Raw genomic sequence first — 18,468 nt, forward strand, 5'->3', positions numbered from 1 at the left:
TTCCTGATCTTAGGGGTAAAGTTTTCAATTTTTCCCCATTGAGGATGATATTAGCTGTGGGTTTTTCATATATTCCCTCTATCATTTTAAGGAATTTCCCTTGTATTCCTATCTTTTGAAGTGTTTTCAACAGGAAAGGATGTTGAATCTTGTCAAATGCCTTCTCTGCATCAATTGAGATGATCATGTGATTTTTCTGCTTTGATTTGTTGATATGGTATATTACATTAATTGATTTTCTTATGTTGAACCATCCTTGCATACCTGGGATGAATCCTACTTGGTCATGATGTATAATTCTTTTAATGTGTTGTTGGATGCGACTTGCTAGAATTTTATTGAGGATTTTTGCATCTATATTCATTAGAGAGATTGGTCCGTAGTTTTCTTTTTTTGTAATATCTTTTTTTTTTATTTTTTTTATTTTTTTATTAACGGAAAGAAAAAAAAAGAAATTAACACAACATTTAGAAATCATACCATTCTACATATGCACTCAGTAATTCTTAACATCATCACATAGATGCATGATCATTGTTTCTTAGTACATTTGCATCGGTTTAGAGGAACTAGCAACACAACAGAAAAAGATATAAAATGTTAATATAAAGAAAAGAAATAAAAGTAGTAGTAATAGTAAAAAACAACAACACAAACAAACCAACAAGCAAACAAAAACAAAAAAAACCCTATAGCTCAGATGCAGCTTCATTCAGTATTTTAACATGATTACTTTACAATTAGGTATTATTGTGCTGTCCATTTTTGAGTTTTTGTATCTAGTCCTGTTGCACAGTCTGTATCCCTTCAGCTTCAATTACCCATTGTCTTACCCTGTTTCTAACTCCTGCTGAACTCTGTTACCAATGACATATTTCAAGTTTATTCTCGAATGTCCGTTCACATCAGTGGGACCATACAGTATTTGTCCTTTAGTTTTTGGCTGGATTCACTCAGCATAATATTCTCTAGGTCCATCCATGTTATTACATGGTTCATAAGTTTATCTTGTCTTAAAGCTGCATAATATTCCATCGTATGTATATACCACAGTTTGTTTAGCCACTCTTCTGTTGATGGAGATTTTGGCTGTTTCCATCTCTTTGCAATTGTAAATAACGCTGCTATAAACATTGGTGTGCAAATGTCCGTTTGTGTCTTTGCCCTTAAGTCCTTTGAGTAGATACCTAGCAATGGTATTGCTGGGTCGTATGGCAATTCTATATTCAGCTTTTTGAGGAACCGCCAAACTGCCTACTTTTTTTGTAATATCTTTGCCTGGTTTTGGTATGAGGGTGATGTTGGCTTCATAGAATGAATTAGGTAGTTTTCCCTCCACTTCGATTTTTTTGAAGAGTTTGAGGAGAGTTGGTACTAATTCTTTCTGGAATGTTTGATAGAATTCACATGTGAAGCCGTGTGGTCCTGGACTTTTGTTTTTAGGAAGCTTTTGAATGACTAATTCAATTTCTTTACTTGTGATTGGTTTGTTGAGGTCATCTATGTCTTCTTGAGTCAAAGTTGGTTGTTCATGTCTTTCCAGGAACCCGTCCATTTCATCTAAATTGTTGTATTTATTAGCATAAAGTTGTTCATAGTATCCTATTATTACCTCCTTTATTTCTGTGAGGTCAGTAGTTATGTCTCCTCTTCCATTTCTGATCTTATTTATTTGCATCCTCTCTCTTCTTTTTGCCAATCTTGCTAAGGGCCCATCAATCTTATTGATTTTCTCATAGAACCAACTTCTGGTCTTATTGATTTTCTCTATTGTTTTCATGTTTTCAATTTCATTTATTTCTGCTCTAATCTGTGTTATTTCTCTTCTTTTGCTTGCTTTGGGATTAGTTTGCTGTTCTTTCTCCAGTTCTTCCAAGTGGACAGTTAATTCCTGCATTTTTGCCTTTTCTTGTTTTCTGATATAGGCATTTAGGGCAATAAATTTCCCTCTTAGCACTGCCTTTGCTGCGTCCCATAAGTTTTGATATGTTGTGTTTTCATTTTCATTCGCCTCGAGGTATTTGCTAATTTCTCTTGCAATTTCTTCTTTGACCCACTCGTTGTTTAAGAGTGTGTTGTTGAGCCTCCACGTATTTGTGAATTTTCTGGCACTCCGCCTATTATTGATTTCCAACTTCATTCCTTTATGATCCGAGAAAGTGTTGTGTATGATTTCAATCTTTTTAAATTTGTTAAGACTTGCTTTGTGACCCAGAATATGGTCTATCTTTGAGAATGATCCATGAACACTTGAGAAAAAAGGTGTATCCTGCTGTTGTGGGATGTAATGTCCTATAAATGTCTGTTAAGTCTAGCTCATTTATAGTAATATTCAGATTCTCTATTTCTTTATCGATCCTCTGTCTAGATGTTCTGTCCATTGATGAGAGTGGTGAATTGAAGTCTCCAACTATTATGGTATATGAGTCTATTTTCCTTTTCAGTGTTTGCAGTGTATTCCTCACGTATTTTTGGGCATTCTGGTTTGGTGCGTAAATATTTATGATTGTTATGTCTTCTTGTTTAATTGTTCCTTTTATTAGTAGATAGTGTCCTTCTTTGTCTCTTTTAACTGTTTTACATTTGAAGTCTAATTTGTTGGATATTAGTATAGCTACTCCTGCTCTTTTCTGGTTGTTATTTGCATGAAATATCTTTTCCCAACCTTTCACTTTCAACCTATGTCTTTGGGTTTAAGATGTGTTTCCTGTAGACAGCATATAGAAGGATCCTGTTTTTTAATCCATTCTGCCAATCTGTGTCTTTTGATTGGGGAATTCAGTCCATTAACATTTAGTGTTATTACTGTTTGGATAATATTTTCCTCTACCATTTTGCCTTTTGTATTATATATATCATATCTGACTTTCCTTCTTTCTACCCTCTTCTCCATACCTCTCTCTTCTATCTTTTCATATCTGACTCTAGTGCTCCCTTTAGTATTTCTTGCAGAGCTGGTCTCTTGGTCACAAATTCTCTCAGTGACTTTTTGTCTGAGAATGTTTTAATTTCTCCCTCATTTTTGAAGGACAATTTTGCTGGATATAGGAGTCTTGGTTGGCAGTTTTTCTCTTTTAGTAATTTAAATATATCATCCCACTGTCTTCTAGCTTCCATGGTTTCTGCTGAGAAATCTACACATAGTCTTATTGGGTTTCCCTTGTATGTGATGGATTGTTTTTCTCTTGCTGCTTTCAAGATCCTCTCTTTCTCTTTGACCTCTGACATTCTAACTAGTAAGTGTCTTGGAGAATGCCTATTTGGGTCTAATCTCTTTGGGGTGCGCTGCACTTCTTGGATCTGTAATTTTAGGTCTTTCATTAGAGTTGGGAAATTTTCAGTGATAATTTCTTCCATTACTTTTTCTCCTCCTTTTCCCTTCTCTTCTCCTTCTGGGACACCCACAACACATATATTTGTGCGGTTCATATTGTCCTTGAGTTCCCTGATACCCTGTTCAAATTTTTCCATTCTTTTCCCGGTAGTTTCTGTTTCTTTTTGGAATTCAGATGTTCCATCCTCCAAATCACTAATTCTATCTTCTGTCTCTTTAAATCTATCATTGTAGGTATCCATTGTTTTTTCCATCTTTTCTACTTTATCCTTCACTTCCATAAGTTCTGTGATTTGTTTTTTCAGCTTTTCTATTTCTTCTTTTTGTTCAGCCCATGTCTTCTTCATGTCCTCCCTCAATTTATCGATTTCATTTTTGAAGAGGTTTTCCATTTCTGTTCGTATATTCAGCATTAGTTGTTTCAGCTCCTGTATCTCATTTGAACTATTGGTTTGTTCCTTTGACTGGGCCATATCTTCAATTTTCTGAGCGTGATCCATTATCTTCTGCTGGCGTCTGGGCATTTAGTCAGATTTCCCTGGGTGTTGGACCCCACAGGTTGAAAGATTTTTCTGTGAAATCTCTGGGTTCTGTTTTTCTTATCCTGCCCAGTAGGTGGCGCTTGTGCACACGTTTGTCTCACGTGTTTGGAAGGGATCCCCCTGGTCACCGTTCTCCGCGGCCTGGGGATTTCCGATCCAATTCTCTCAGTTGGTCCGGGGGGCCGTGCGTGGTGGGGGCGTCAGCCGCCGCGGCTTGAGGGGACCCTGTGGCTCCTTTATTAATGCCCCTATTGGTGTTTGGTTGGACCCAGTCCCTGCCACTGTCGGAAATTCCCTCCTCTCCCTGGAGGGGTGCCGGTTGCCGGCCGCCGCGGCCTGGGGAACTCGCCACCGGACCAGGAAGCCGCCTGCGGGGGAGGGGCGTCGGTCGCCAGCCGCCGCAGCCTGGGGAACTCGCCACCGGACCAGGAAGCTGCCCGCGGGGGAGGGGCGCCGGTTGCCGGCCACCGCAGCTTGAGGAGCCCTCTGATCTGAGACTCGTAGCCGGTCCAGGAAGCTGCCCGCCAAAGAGGGGCACCGGCCGCCGCGGCTTGGGAAACTTGCCTCTCCGAGACTCTCAGCCGGCCCGGGAAGGAGGGAGGGAGGAGCTCCGGCCGCCAGCTGCCGTGGCTCAGGGGGGCGCACGCCGCTCGGGGATCTCACCGCAGCAGAGTCTCGCAGTCAGTCTAGCCAGTCCAGACTGGGGTACGCTGTGTGTCCATTCCCTGCCATGGCCCCGGGAGCTGTTCTGCACTGTTTCTGTTCACCTAGTAGTTGCTCTGGAGGAGGAACTAAGACGCGCGTACCTTACTAAGCCGCCATCTTGGCCCCACCCCCTCTCATTGTAGTCTTGATCTGCATTTCCCTTATAGCCAAAGAAAATGAGCATCTCTAAATGTGCTTTTGAGCCATCTGTATTTGCTCTTCAGAAAAATGCCCATTCATGTCTTTAGCCCATTGTGTAATTGGATTGTTTGTTCTTTTGTTGTTGAGTTGTATGATTTCTTTGTATATACAGTCAATCAAACCTTTGTCCGATATGTGGTTTCCAAATATTTTCTCCTATTGAGTTTGCTGCTTCTTCACTTTTTTGACAAAGTCTTTTGAGGTGCAGAAGCATTTGATTTTGAGAAGTTCCCGTGTATCTATTTTTTCTTTTGTTATTTGTGCTTTGGGTATAAAGTTTAGGAAGCTACCTCCTATTACTAGGTCTTGAAGATGTTTCCCTACATTTTCTTCTAGAAGCTTTATGGTGCTAGTTCTTGTATTTAGGTGTTTGATTCACTTTGAGTTAATTTTTGTGTAGGGTGTAAGATAGGGGTCCTCTTTCATTCTCTTGGCTATTGATATCCAGTTCTTCTATGCCCAATTATTAAAAAGACTATTTTGTCCCAGTTCAGAGGATTTGGGGGCCTTGTCAAATATCAGTTGACCATAGATTTCTGCACTCTTGATTCGATTCCATTGGTCAATGCTTCTATCTTTGTGCCAGTACCATGCAGTTTTGACCACTGTGGCTTTATAATAAATTTTAAAGTCAGGAAGTGTTAATCTTCCCAGATTGTTCTTTTTTTAGGATGCTTTTAGCTATTCGGGGTCTCTTTCCCTTCCAGATGAATTTGGTAACTAGCTTTTCCAAATCTTCAAAGTAGGTTGTTGGAATTTTGATTGGTACTGTGTTGAATCTGTAGATCAGTTTGGGGAGAATTGATGTCTTAACTATATTTAGTCTTCCTCTCCATGAGCAGGGAATGTCTTTACACCTATTTAGCTTTCCTTTGATTTCTTTTATCAATGTTATGTAGTTTTCTGTGCACAAGTCCTTTACGTCCCTAATTAGGTTCATTTCTAAGTACTTGATTCTTTTAGTTGCTATTTTGACTGGATTTTTCTCCTTAGCTGACTCCTCACCTAAGTTTCTTGTGTATAGAAATGTTACTGATTTATGCACATTAATTTTATATCCTGCCACCTTGCTGAATTTGTTGATTAGCTCAAGTAATTTTGCTGTGGATTTCTCAGGATCTTCCAAGTATAGTGTCATATCATCTGCAAATAATGAAAGTTTTACTTCTTCCTTTCCTATTTGGATGCCTTTTATTTCTTTGTCTTGGCTGATTGCTCTAGCTAGAACTTCTAGCACAATGTCAAAAAATAGTGGTGACAGAGGGCATCCTTGCTTGTACCCGATTCTAGGGGAAAAGCTTTCAGTCTCTCTCCATTGAGTATGATGCAGCTTTCAGTTTTTCATATATTCCTTTTATCATATTGAGTAGTTACCTTTGATTCCTATCTTTTGGAGTGTTTTTATCAGAAAAGGATGCTGAATTTTGTCAAATGATCATGTGATTTTTCCCTTTTGATTTGTTAATGTGCTGTATTATGTTAATTGATTTTCTTGTGTTGAATCATCTTTGCATTCCTGGTATAAATCCCACTTGGTCATTGTTCTAGTTTGCTAGCTGCCAGAATGCAATATACCAGAAACAGAATGGCTTTTAAAAGGGGGGAATTTAATGAGTTGCTGGCTTACAGTTCTAAGGCCGAGAAAGTGTCCCAATTACAAGTCTATAGAAATGTCCAATCAAAGGCCTCCAGGGAAAGATACCTTGGTTCAAGAAGGCCGATGAAGTTCAGGGTTTCTCTCTCACCTGAGAAAGCACATGGTGAACACAGTCAGGGCTTCTCTCTCATCTAGAAGTACACATGGTGAACACAGCATCATCGGCCAGCTTTCTCTCCTGGCTTCCGGTTTCATGAAGCTCCCCAGGAGGCGTTTTCCTTCTTCATCTCCAAAGGTCGCTGGCTGATGGACTCTCTGCTTCATAGTGTTGCTCTCTCTGAATCGCTTTCTCCAAAGTATTTCCTCTTTTATAGGACTCCAATAAACCAATCAAGACCCACCCAAATAGGTGGAGTCATGTCATCCCCTAATCCAGTTTAACAACCATTCTTGACTAAATCATATCATCCAGGGAGATGATCTCATTACAGTTTCAAACATACAGTATTGAATAGAGATTATTCTACCTTTATGAAATGGGATTTATATTAAAACATGGCTTTTCTTAGGGGGCATGCTTCCTTTCAAACCAGCACAGTCATGGTGTATAATTCTTTTAATGTGATGTTGGACTCGATTGCTAATATTTTATTGAGAATTTTTGCATCTATATTGTTTAGGGAGATTGGCCTGTAGTTTTCCTTTCTTACAGCATCTTTACCCGGTTTTGGTATTAAAATGATGTTAGCTTCATAAAATGAGTTGGGTAGAGTTCCTTTTCTCCTCACTTTTTTGGAAAAGTTTGAGCAGGATTGGTGTTAGTTCTATCTGGATATTTTATAAAATTCCACTCTGAAGCCATCTGACTCTGGGCTTTTCTTTGTAGGAAGTTTTTTGATGACTGAGTGAATCTCTTTACTTGTGATTGGTTTATTGAGATCTTTTATTTCTTCCTGAGTCAGTGTAGCTTGTTTTTGTGTCTCTAGGAATTTGTTCATTTCAGTTAAGTTGTCTAGTTTGTTGGCGTTTGGTTGTTCATAGTATCCTCTTATGATTTCTTTTATTTCTTCAGGCTCTGTGGTAACACACCCCTTCTCATTTCTGGTTTTGTTTATTTGCATCCTCTCTCTTTTTTCCTTTGTCAGTCTTGCTAGTTGCCCATCAGTTTTACTGATTTTCTCAAAGAACCAACTTTTGATTTTATTGATTCTTTCTGTTGGTCTTTTGTTCTCCCATTCATTTATCTCTGCTTTAATCTTTGCTATTTCTCTTCTTCTATTTGCTTTGGAGTTAGTTTGCTGTTCTTTCTCAAGTTCCTCCAGGCTTGCTGTTAAGTCCTTGACTTTTGTTCTTTCTTGTTTTTTAATATAGGCATTTAAGGCAATAAATTTCCCTTTCAGCACAGCCTTTGCCACATCCCATAAGTTCTGATAAGTTGTATTCTCATTTTCATTCATCTCCAGATAGCTACTGATTTCTCTAGCAATTTCTTCTTTGACCCACTGGTTGTTTAAGAGTGTTGTTTAATGTCCATATATTTGTAAATGTTCTCGTTCTTTAGTGGTTATTGAGATCCAGCTTCATTCCATTGTGCTCAAAGAAAGTGCTTTGAATAATTTCAAGAGTTTTAAATTTATAAAGACCTGTTTTGTGCCCCAGCATATGATCTATCCTGGAGAATGTTCCATGAGCACTAGAGAAGAATGTATAACCTGGTGCTTTGTGGTGCAATGACCTACATGTGTCTATTAGGTCTAATTCATTTATCAAGTTATTTAACTTCTCTACTTCCTTGTTGATCTTCTGTCTGGTTGTTCTATCTATAGAGGAGAGTGGTGTACTGAAGTCTCCTACTATTATTGTTGAAACATCTATCACTCCCTTCAGTTTTGCCAATGCCTCTCATTTACTTTGGAGCTCCTTGATTGGGCGCATAAGCATTTATGATTGTTATACCTTCTTGGTGAACTGACCCTTTAATTAGTATATAGTGTCCTTCTTTGTCTCTTATGATGTCTTTACATTTAAAGTCTATTTTGTCTGATATTAGTATAGCTACTCCTGCTTTCTTTTGGTTTCAACTTGTGTGGAAGATCTTTTTCCATCCTTTCACTTTCAGTCTATTTGTATCCTTGTGTCTAAGATGAGTCTCTTGTAAGCAGCATATAGCTGGATTATGTTTCTTAATCCATTCTGCCAATCTGTATGTTTTAATCGGTAAATTTAGTCCGTTAACATTAAAAGTTATTACTGAAAAGGTGTTTCTTGATTCCACCATCTTTTCTTTTTCATTTTGTTTGTCAGATCTTGTTCTTTTTTGCTAGCTGCAGAAAGCAATATACCAGAAATGGAATGGCTTTTAAAAAGGGGAATTTAATAAGTTGCTAGTTTACAGGTCTAAGGCTGAGAAAATGTCTCAATTAAAGCAAGTCTATAGAAATGTCCAATCTAAGGCATCCAGGGAAAGATGCCTTGGTTCAACAAGGCCGGTGAAGTTCAGGGTTTCTCTCTCAAGTGAGAAGGCACATGGCAAACACAGTCAGGGTTTCTCTCTCATCTGGAAAGGCACATGGCGAACATGGCGTCATATGGTAGCTTTCTCTCCTGGCTTCCTGTTTCATGAAGCTCCCTGAGAGGCGTTTTCCTTCTTCATCTCCAAAGGTCGCTGGCTGGTGGACTCTGCTTTGTGGTGCTGCAGCATTCTCTGCTCTCTCCGAATCTCTTAATTCTCCAAAATGTTTCCTCTTTTATAAGACTCCAGAAACTTCTCAAGACCTGCCCACATGGGTGGAGACATGTCGTCACCTAATCCAGCTTAACAACCACTCTTGATTAAATCACATCTCCAGGGAGATGATCTGATTACAGTTTCGAACATATAGTATTGAATAGGGAATATTCTATCTTATGAAATGGGATTTTGATTAAAACATGGTGTTGTGGGGCGTTCCAGAAGAGAGACCACACAAGTCAAAGCAATTTGCAAGCCAATTAGGAGTCTTTATTAGCCGGCAGGCGACTGCCTCAGAAACTCAAGAAGGAGGAATCAGAGAGCAGCCCCGAGGAGTTTTCAAGGGGGGCTTATAAAGGTAAAAACCACAAGCGTATCCACAGAAGCAGGAAAAAGGACATTATCTTTTTGAGCCACATCTTAGTTTGCAGCTGTAAGCAAGCAATCTTATCTACAGAAGCAGAGAAATGCCATTTGCTCTTGCACAACACATCCCATTCTTTTTGTTTCTTAACAATGATTATTGTTCAATTTTTAACTCTTGGGAACTTCCCACCCTGGATCTTGTGACTCCGGATACCTTCTTCTAGCTAGGGCCTGATTTATTGCCTGATTTATTGCTCCTGACCGCCCACATTCCCCACTGGTTTTATGAGAGAATCAAATCACTGTTTCTGTATTTTGATTATAAATCTGTTGATAGTGGGTTCAAAGGACTAATAATTTAATAGCTTGTATTTTTTTCACATATGAGATCAGACAGTTTATTATACAAGGTCCGAACATTAAGCCTAATAATATGAGAATTAGGGGTCCTGTTATGGCAGTTAGGAGTGTGGTTAGCCATGGGGACCAGGAAAACAGATTTTCATACCAGTTGGTTTCAGCTTTTCGGTGTTCCTCTCGCTCTCGTAACCTGCTACGGACTAGGGATAGACTGTTTCTAATTACTCCAGAATGATTGGCATAGAAGCAGCAGGTTTCTCCGAGGGCCATGCATAAGCCCCCTTGTTTCAGAAGTAGGAGATCTAAGCCTCTGCGGTTTTGGAGGACCCCCTCGGCCAGTGAATTTAGGGAGTTTTCCAAACGACTGATGGAGCTTTCTAATTCACTAAGGTCCTGATCAACTTGTTTGCTAAGGGTTTTAAAGTTTTGGTCCCCAGTGATAAAGGCTGCAGTTCCGACTGCAGTTGATCCTGCGATGCCCAGTCCGACAAGGAGGGGCACCAGGATTGGGGCTCGCTTGGCCCTGTAAGTGATTTTGAAGGGTTCCCTACCCCCGTCCCTGGAATAATAATATACTTGGGGGATAATGTGAACCAAGATACAAAGTTCCTCCTCGACAGCCATTACTGGGGGAGTTATGCAGGGGGTGATACCAGATGTGCAAGCAAACCAAGTGCTGTCCGGAGCTACAAGGAGGCGGTCCCATCCATTTGGGGTTGAAGTTAAAATGTTCTCTAGTGATATGAGGAGTCCGCAAGAGTCACTATAGGGGTATTTAGCTAGACTGAAATCCTCAGAATAAATACAGGTTCCCTGACCTTGGAGTTCTCCTAGGGTGAGTTTCGGCTCCTGTCCCCACCTGCATAGGTGCTGGCCTCGTGCTTCTTGGACTGAGAGGTTTCTGATATGGGATCCGCAAGGCCTAGGGAGATATTAGCTCCTATTCCGATGTAATACGGGGGTTCGGGGTTTAAGCAAAGCCAGCAGTCTTCAGTGGTAAGCGGATTGGTTTGATTCATGAACTGGAACACTGAATCCAACAGGTCAAGCAGGGGTTTCTTGGGGGGAGGGGGAGAAGTCTGTATGAGGGCTTAAAGGGGTGAAACTCTTTGAGCTGGGGTAGCCGGGTGGTGGTGATCTGCCCCACCCCTTGGCTGGGGGGAGGGAGCTGCGATGGCGGCAGCCGCTCAAGCGGAGGCGGCTTTTGTTTGGGGGGTTGTACGGGTTTTATGCTGGGGTTTAGAACTCTGTTTGGCCCTATGGGGTTGTTCAGTTTTTGGGGAAGGAATCTCTGAATTGTGAAACTGACGCCGGGATCGTAACCCGTGACATATAATCTAAGTCCCCAAGTTATCCCACTGTCCCAGACTTGGGTATACCAGGAATGGATTATAATAATAACTGGGTTACAGGCACCTTGGGTGCAACTGTCAGGGCTAGGGGTTGGTGCTCTTGTTAAGGTTATGAACGGGTCTCGGTCAGTCCATTTTGCACGTGTTTCACAACCCCATTTGGCACAATGGTACTCTTCTTCCCCCTGAGGTTCTGGACTGCCCTTTTCAGGACAGGCATAATGGCCAATATGCTGTAAGCTTTTTTCTTGGGGAAGGGTGCCACATCCATATCCCCGGATTATAGTTGGCCCTCCCCCTTGAAGATGCCCCCCCATCCTCTGATTTCCCCGGTAAGAGTTCCATTGGTTCCCAAACAGCTGGCAGAGGTCACACTGGAGGGTTGGCTGGGACGGAGTGGTGTTTCTAGTGACCACTATCCCGTCCTCTGTTCTAGTGAGTTCCCAGGTATAGTTTATAACCTGGTGAGGATTTTTTCCCGCGACCCCCACCAGAGATATCAGAAGGGCCCAGAAGGATTTCTGGAAAGTCTTATCTTTAGTGGATCCTCGGTTCGCTGGATGGTCCATTTTCCGGGGGGCTGGTCGGGGCAGCCTTCTTGATCTGAGTGTGATGAATCCAGGGTCGTTTTCCCGCAACTTTTACTGCCGTTGGGGTTGTGAGGATCGCTGGCAGGGGTCCCGTCCACCGGGCCTCCAAGGTGGCTGGCTGAAGCCTCTTAATCCAGACCAGGTCTCCGGGCTGCACCTGAAATAGATATTTGTTAGGGGCAGGATTTGTGGGTCCTGGATGGGCTGCCTTCTCCAGATCCCGGGTAGGATGGATGGCAGACTGCAAGGCTTGTAATGATTTTAGAAGAGAATGGTTATTTAATTCAGCTATTTTCTCTTCCCCCAATTTAGGAATTAGTGGGGGTGGTCGCCCAAACGTGATTTCATATGGGGTAATTCCCTTAACATAGGGAGTACATCTAGTCCTTAGGAGGGCAAGTGGAAGGAGACTCACCCAGCTTTCGCCAGTCTCGAGCTTTAGCTTAATCAGAGTTTCTTTTACTGTTCTATTCATTCTTTCAACTTGCCCTGAACTCTGTGGCCTATAAATACAATGTAACTTCCATTTAATATTTAATATTTTTGCTAACAATTGGGTAATTTGGGCGATGAATGCCGGCCCATTGTCGGACCCCATTGCAGTCGGGAGGACAAATCGGGGGACGATTTCAGAAACTAGTTTTCTTACTACTATTTGTGCTGTCTCAGTTTTGGTAGGGAATGCCTCAGTCCATCCGGAGAAGGTGTCGATGAAAACTAGCAGATATTTGTATCCAGATGGACCGGGTAACAGTTCCGTGAAGTCTGCTTCCCACTGCTCTCCTGGGGCTTGTCCCCGCATCCTGGTCCCTTGGGGCACCTCCTTCCCTTGGCCAGAATTTACCTGGGCGCAGATGTGGCATCTGGATGATATTTGCCGGGCTGTTGTTGCAGTCGGGGAATGTAGTGATTTCTCTGTGATAGTTCAGTTAGTTTTGTACTGCCCAGGTGTGTACTTTGGTGCACCTGGGCAATCAAATTGTGCCCCAGGTGCTCTGGTACTAGAATTCTCCCATCCTGGAGAATTTTCCAGCCATCTGGGTCTGTTTTGGTGCCCAGGGTTTCACCCAGTTTTATTTCTTCCCCAGTATAGTTTGGAGGGTTCGGCAGTACTCGTCTGGGTAAGACAGGAAGTATCTGCAGTGTCCCCACTGGTTTTTGGGCAACGTCCTTTGCCGTTTTATCAGCCAGGGCATTTCCTCTGGCGATTTGAGTTTCAGCAGCCTGATGGGCTTTGCAATGTATAACGGCTCCCCTTTTTGGTAACCAGATAGCCTCTAGCAAGGTGAGTATTTCTGGTATATTTTTTATTTCTTTTCCCCCTGATGTCAAAAGTCCCCGCTCCTGATATAGTGCCCCATGGACGTGTGCAGTTGTGAAGCCATATCTGCTGTCCGTGTAGATGTTGACAACCTTCCCTTTTCCCCACCTCAGAGCCTGGGTTAGAGCTATCAGTTCAGCCTTTTGGGCTGAAGTCCCATGTCCTAGGGCCTAAGCCCAGATGACCAGGTCCACAGTTACCACCGCTGCTCCCACATACCTGGTTCCCTCTGAGACATAACTGCTCCCGTCTGTATATAATTCTTCATCAGGATTTGGCCAGGGGGTGTTGGTGAGGTCATCCCTCAGGTTTGTGAGGGAATCCAGGACCTCGCGGCAGTCATGGATGGGCTCGGATGGGTCATCATCCGGGAGTAAGGTAGCAGGGTTAAGGGCTGTCGCTTTCAGGAAGCGGATTCTCAGGGGATCTAGTAGCAGTACTTGATACTGGGTTATCCGGGCATTTGAGAGCCATCGCTCAGGAGGGCTTTTTAGTAATGTTTCTACTGAATGTGGGGCCACTATTTGTAAGTCCTGCCCCAGAGTTAATTTGGATGCTTCTTTAACCAAAATAGCAGTGGCGGCAATGGCCCAGAGGCAGTTTGGCCATCCAGCTGCTACACAGTCTAGTCTCTTAGATAGGTAGGCAACCGGCCTTTTCCATGGACCTAATATTTGAGTTAGAACCCCTTTCACTATTCCACGGGCCTCAGCAACATGCAGTTGAAAGGGTTTCGACAGGTCAGGCAAGAATAAGGCAGGAGCGCTTACAAGTGCTTGTTTTAGCATTCTAAAAGCCTTTTGCTCAGTTTCAGTCCAGGTTAGCGTTTCCTCTTTTCCCCCTGTACCTAGTATACAAGGGCTTGGCTATTTCTGCAAATCTGGGAATCCGGAGTCGGCAATATCCAACTGCCCCCCAGGAATTCCCGTACCTGCCTCTTTGTCTTTGGTTCGGGTATCCTTAAGATAGCTTCAACCCTGCTTGAGGATAGTGACCTCTTTCCTTTATTTAGTTCGTATCCTAAGTATGTTGCCGAATTGGTGCAAAATTGGGGTTTCTTAGCTGAGACCCAATAGCCTAATTGGTCTAGCTCCTGCAGTAAATTTTCAGTCGCTTTTTTACAATCTGACAGTTTATTGGCTGCCAGTAAGAGGTCATCCACATATTGTAGCAAGGTTATTTCTGGATGCTTTTGTCTAAAGCTGGCCAAATCTTGACTTAAGTCTTCATCAAACAGGGTGGGAGAGTTTTTGAAACCCTGTGGCAACTGGGTCCAGGTCAGTTGTCCAGAGAAACCCCCCTCTGGGTCAATCCATTCAAATGCAAAAATGGGTTGACTTACCTCAGCCAGAGGAAGTGAAAAGAAGGCATCCTTTAAGTCCAGAACAGTATAAACCTGTTGGCTGGGAGGTAACAGGCTCAGGAGTGTATATGGGCTAGGCACAGTGGGGTGAATGGTTTCAACTCTTTTGTTCACTTCCCGGAGGTCTTGTACTGGCCGGTAATCCTCAGTCCTGGGTTTTTGGACCAGGAGAAGGGGGGTGTTCCAGGCCGAATGGCAGGGGACTAGAATGCCTGCCTCCTGGAGTCTTTTGATATGGACTGCAATGCCTTTCTTAGCCTTTAAGCTTATTGGGTATTGTCGAATTCTGACAGGTGTGGCAGTGCTAGTCAGCTGGACAACAATGGGGGGCCGGTGGGCGGCTAATCCTGGTAGATTCGTCTCTGCCCATACGCCCGGTATTTTTTCTTTAAATTCCTGCAGGTATGGGCCTGGGGCCTGCACTGCCACCTCTGCAGTAAGTAAATATTCTTCTGATAAGGTGCAAGTGAGGAGGATTTCCGAGGGGTTGGTATTGAAGGAGAGCTCGGCCGAATCGTTTCTGAAAGAGATGGTGGCCTGTAATTTTTGGAGAAGGTCCCTTCCCAAAAGGGGGTACGGACACTCTGGCATCACCAGGAATGAGTGGGTGACAGTTTCTTCCCCAAGGTTAGTGATCCTAGTCTTTGTCCTTGGGTAGGACTCTGTCTTTCTCGTTGCCCCCTGTATGGGGATTTTTTCCTTAGATCTGGGCCCTTCTGCCTGCTGGAGGATGGAGAAGGTCTCCCCAGTATCCACAAGAAATTTTATAGGCTTGCCCCCAATTTCTAAGGTGACCTGGGCTCCCGGGGGCTTAACGGAATGGAGCCCTGGCCCTGTCAATTTGCCTCCTCAACTAGAACAGGGGATGGTTTCAGTCCTTTAAGTCCCCTTTTAGGGCATTTGTTTTTCCAATGTCCATTCTCTTTGCAGTAGGCGCATTGGTTTGTACCTAGGCCCAACCTTTTTCCTTGGTTTCCCTTCCTTTTTTCAACAGTTTCCTGTCTATCTTTCTGTTTTTCCTGTTCAGCCATTGCAGATACTAGAATTCTGGCAATTTTTTTTGGACTGCGTGGTCCCGGGGTCATCTCTGTTATTAAAAGTCTTCTGGAGTAGTGACGTGTGTATCCTGGAATATGGCGGGCATCGGCTTGCGCCGCGTGCTTCCCAGCGATCTGTATCCCCTCGTTCTCGGCTGGAGATAACCAGCTCTCGGAGGTGGCAAACAAGTTCGCCAACGCGACAGGCGTTACACAGCAGGATGCCAATGCCTCTTCCCTTTTGGATATCTATAGCTTCTGGCTCAAGTCCGCTAAGGCCCCAAAGCGGAAGTTACAGGTAAATGGATCGGTGACTAAGAAGGCTAAGAAGACTTCATCCAGTGACAGCAGTGAGGATAGCAGTGAGGAGGAAAAAACCCAAGGGCCTCCAGCTAAAAAGGCTGCTGTGTCTGCTAAGCGGACCACACTGCCTCAGCAACCTGGGAAGGTTGTGGCCAAAGCATCAGAAAGTAGCAGCAGTGAAGAATCCAGTGATGAGGAGGAGGAGGAGAAAAAGAAAAAGTCTGTCCAGAAGAGTGTTAAGCCCCAAGCCAAGGCAGCTAATGCTCCTCCCAAGAAGGCTGAGAGTTCTGAGTCTGATTCTGACTCAAGTTCAGAGGACGAGGCACCAAAGAATCAGAAGCCAAAGACAGCACCTGTGGCAGCTAAAGCACAAGCAAAAGCTCCAACCAAACCAGGGAAACAAGCTTGGGCAGTACCTAAAGTAACAAATGGCAAAGCAGCTAGCAGCAGCAGCAGCGGCAGCAGTGATGACTCAGAAGAGGAGAAGGCAGTAGCCATTTCTAAGAAGACTATACCTAAAAAGCAAGTCGCAGTGAAGGCTCCAATGAAAGCCATGGCCGCCCCTGCACAGAAGAGTTCTAGCAGTGAGGACTCCTCCAGTGAGGAAGAAGAGGAACAGAAAAAGCCCATGAAGAAAAAACCAGGTCCTTACAGTTCAGTCCCCCCACCTACTACTCCCCGATTAAAGAAAACCCTGAGGACCCAGCCCCCCAAGAAAACTGCAGAGAAGAAACAGCCAGAGGAAAGCAGTCAGGGGAGCAGTGATGAGTCTGATTCAAGTTCTGAGGAAGAAAAGAAACCCCCAGCTAAGGCACTCATCTCTAAAGCAACCACTAAACCAGCTCCAGCAAAGAAAGTAGCAGAAAGCTCTGCAGACAGCTCAGACTCTGAGCTCTGAGGATGAAGCTCCTGCCAAGCCAGTCACCACCACCAAGAATCCCTCAAGTAAACCAATTGCCACTACCAAACAGCCTGCAGCTAAATCAGCTGCAGCTCCCAAGCCACCTGCCAGCAGTGGTCAGAAGTCTCTCATCAGAAAGGCTGATAGCAGCTCCAGTGAGGAGGAGAGCAGTTCTAGTGAGGAGGAGGAGGAGGAGAAAACTACAAAGATTGTGGCCACACCTAAGTCTAAGGTGACAGCCAAAGCAGTTGCATCTCTACCTGCCAAACAGAACCCGCAGGGTGGTGAGGCCAGCAGCTCTGATTCAGACAGCTCCAGCAGTGAGGAAGAGGAGGAGAAAGAAAAGACATCTAAGCTCCCAATTAAAAAGAAGCTGCAGAAGATAACAGGAGCTGTTGCCCCTTCCAAGTCTGCTTCCCAAAAGAAAAAGGCTGAGAGCAACAGCAGTTCTTCCTCTGATGACTCCATGTGGAGGACAAGGAAGAGAAGCCAAAGGGCAAGGGTACCCCAAAGCCACAAGCACCCAAGGCCAATGGCCCTTCTGGACTGACTGCCCATAATGGAAAACCAGTCAGGGACAACAATGAGGAGGAGAAGGAGGAGGAAGAAAAAAAGGTGACAGTGGCAGTTTCCAAGCCAGGAAAGAAACGGAAACAGAATGAAGCTGCCAAGGAGGCAGATACTCCTCAAGACAAAAAGCTGAAGCTCCAGACCCCCAACACATTTCCAAAAAGGAAAAATGTAGAGAAAAGGGCATCATCCCCATTCCGAAGGTTCAGGGAAGAAGAAATTGAGGTGGATGAGCGAGTGGCAGACATTCCTTTGATGCCAAGCGAGGCGCAGCTGGAGACTGGGGGGAGCGAGCCAGTCAGGTTCTGAAGTTCACCAAAGGCAAATCCTTCCGACGTGAGGAGACCAAGAAGCGGGGCAGCTACCGGGGAGGTTCCATCTCCGTCCAGGTCAATTCCACTAAGTTTGATAGTGAGTGACCTGGGGCCATCCATGGTGGAGCAGGGGCGATGATGTGAGACCACTCACTTTCCCCAGTTGACCTAAGAACCTTCATTTGTCTTCGGGGAGGTCTGGGGGAGGGCAGCAGTTCAGAGTAGATCCTAAGACTTGACAACTTAACATCCTCCCTGGTCCTTTCCTGTGGTCCTAGTTTTGTAGCGATTTGTTTTTGAGTATTCTGTCGCAAGGACAAGCTAAAGGGGGTGTCATTTTTAAAGAAAATTAATTTTAGTTATCATTTCCTTCTCCCTGTTCTGTGGAAGTTCTCATACTGAGAAATTTGTATATTTTATATTAAATCATTTCCTGTTGTTTTTTGTTATAATTTTCAGAGGCAGGTTCCCACAGATCAAATCTTAGCTATTATCCAAGATTATTATAATAAAGGTCACATGTGTGAATTTTTATAATCTACTTGAAGAATTCACATCTGGTCCACTTCCTCCCTCTTACCCCTTCTCAAGGAAAGTTAAAGGATGGTTAATGTATATGTGTGTCTGTTAAGCATGCTTATGTATTTTGTACTTTATTCATTGGGTCTGGGACTGAAGTTTTCAGGCAGCATGGACCTACCTACTTTTTAGGATAAAATTCACTGTTTTGTTACAGGCAAAGTTTGGTGTGGTGTGGGTGCTTAGGTCAGTCAGAAATTTCTTCTATAATTTTATCATTATTACATAATGTTTGCAATAAATGGCTTTTTTTTTCTTTTTTTTAATTTGAAAGCATAAACTTTTCTATTATTGAAAAGCTT

General features: G+C 43.4%; 1 protein-coding gene and 1 pseudogene across 1 annotated transcript in view; both read left to right on the forward strand.

The window, feature by feature from the left end:
• The window catches only part of NT5M (5',3'-nucleotidase, mitochondrial), a 76,444-nt gene that overhangs the window by 36,343 nt on the left and 21,633 nt on the right, over nt 1-18,468 (forward strand). The gene's annotated exons all lie outside the window — the stretch shown is intronic.
• On the forward strand, nt 10,959-17,692 carry LOC143686916 (nucleolar and coiled-body phosphoprotein 1 pseudogene; annotated as a pseudogene).

This window comes from Tamandua tetradactyla, chromosome 6 (assembly GCF_023851605.1).
Source record: "Tamandua tetradactyla isolate mTamTet1 chromosome 6, mTamTet1.pri, whole genome shotgun sequence".
NCBI lineage: Eukaryota > Metazoa > Chordata > Mammalia > Pilosa > Myrmecophagidae > Tamandua > Tamandua tetradactyla.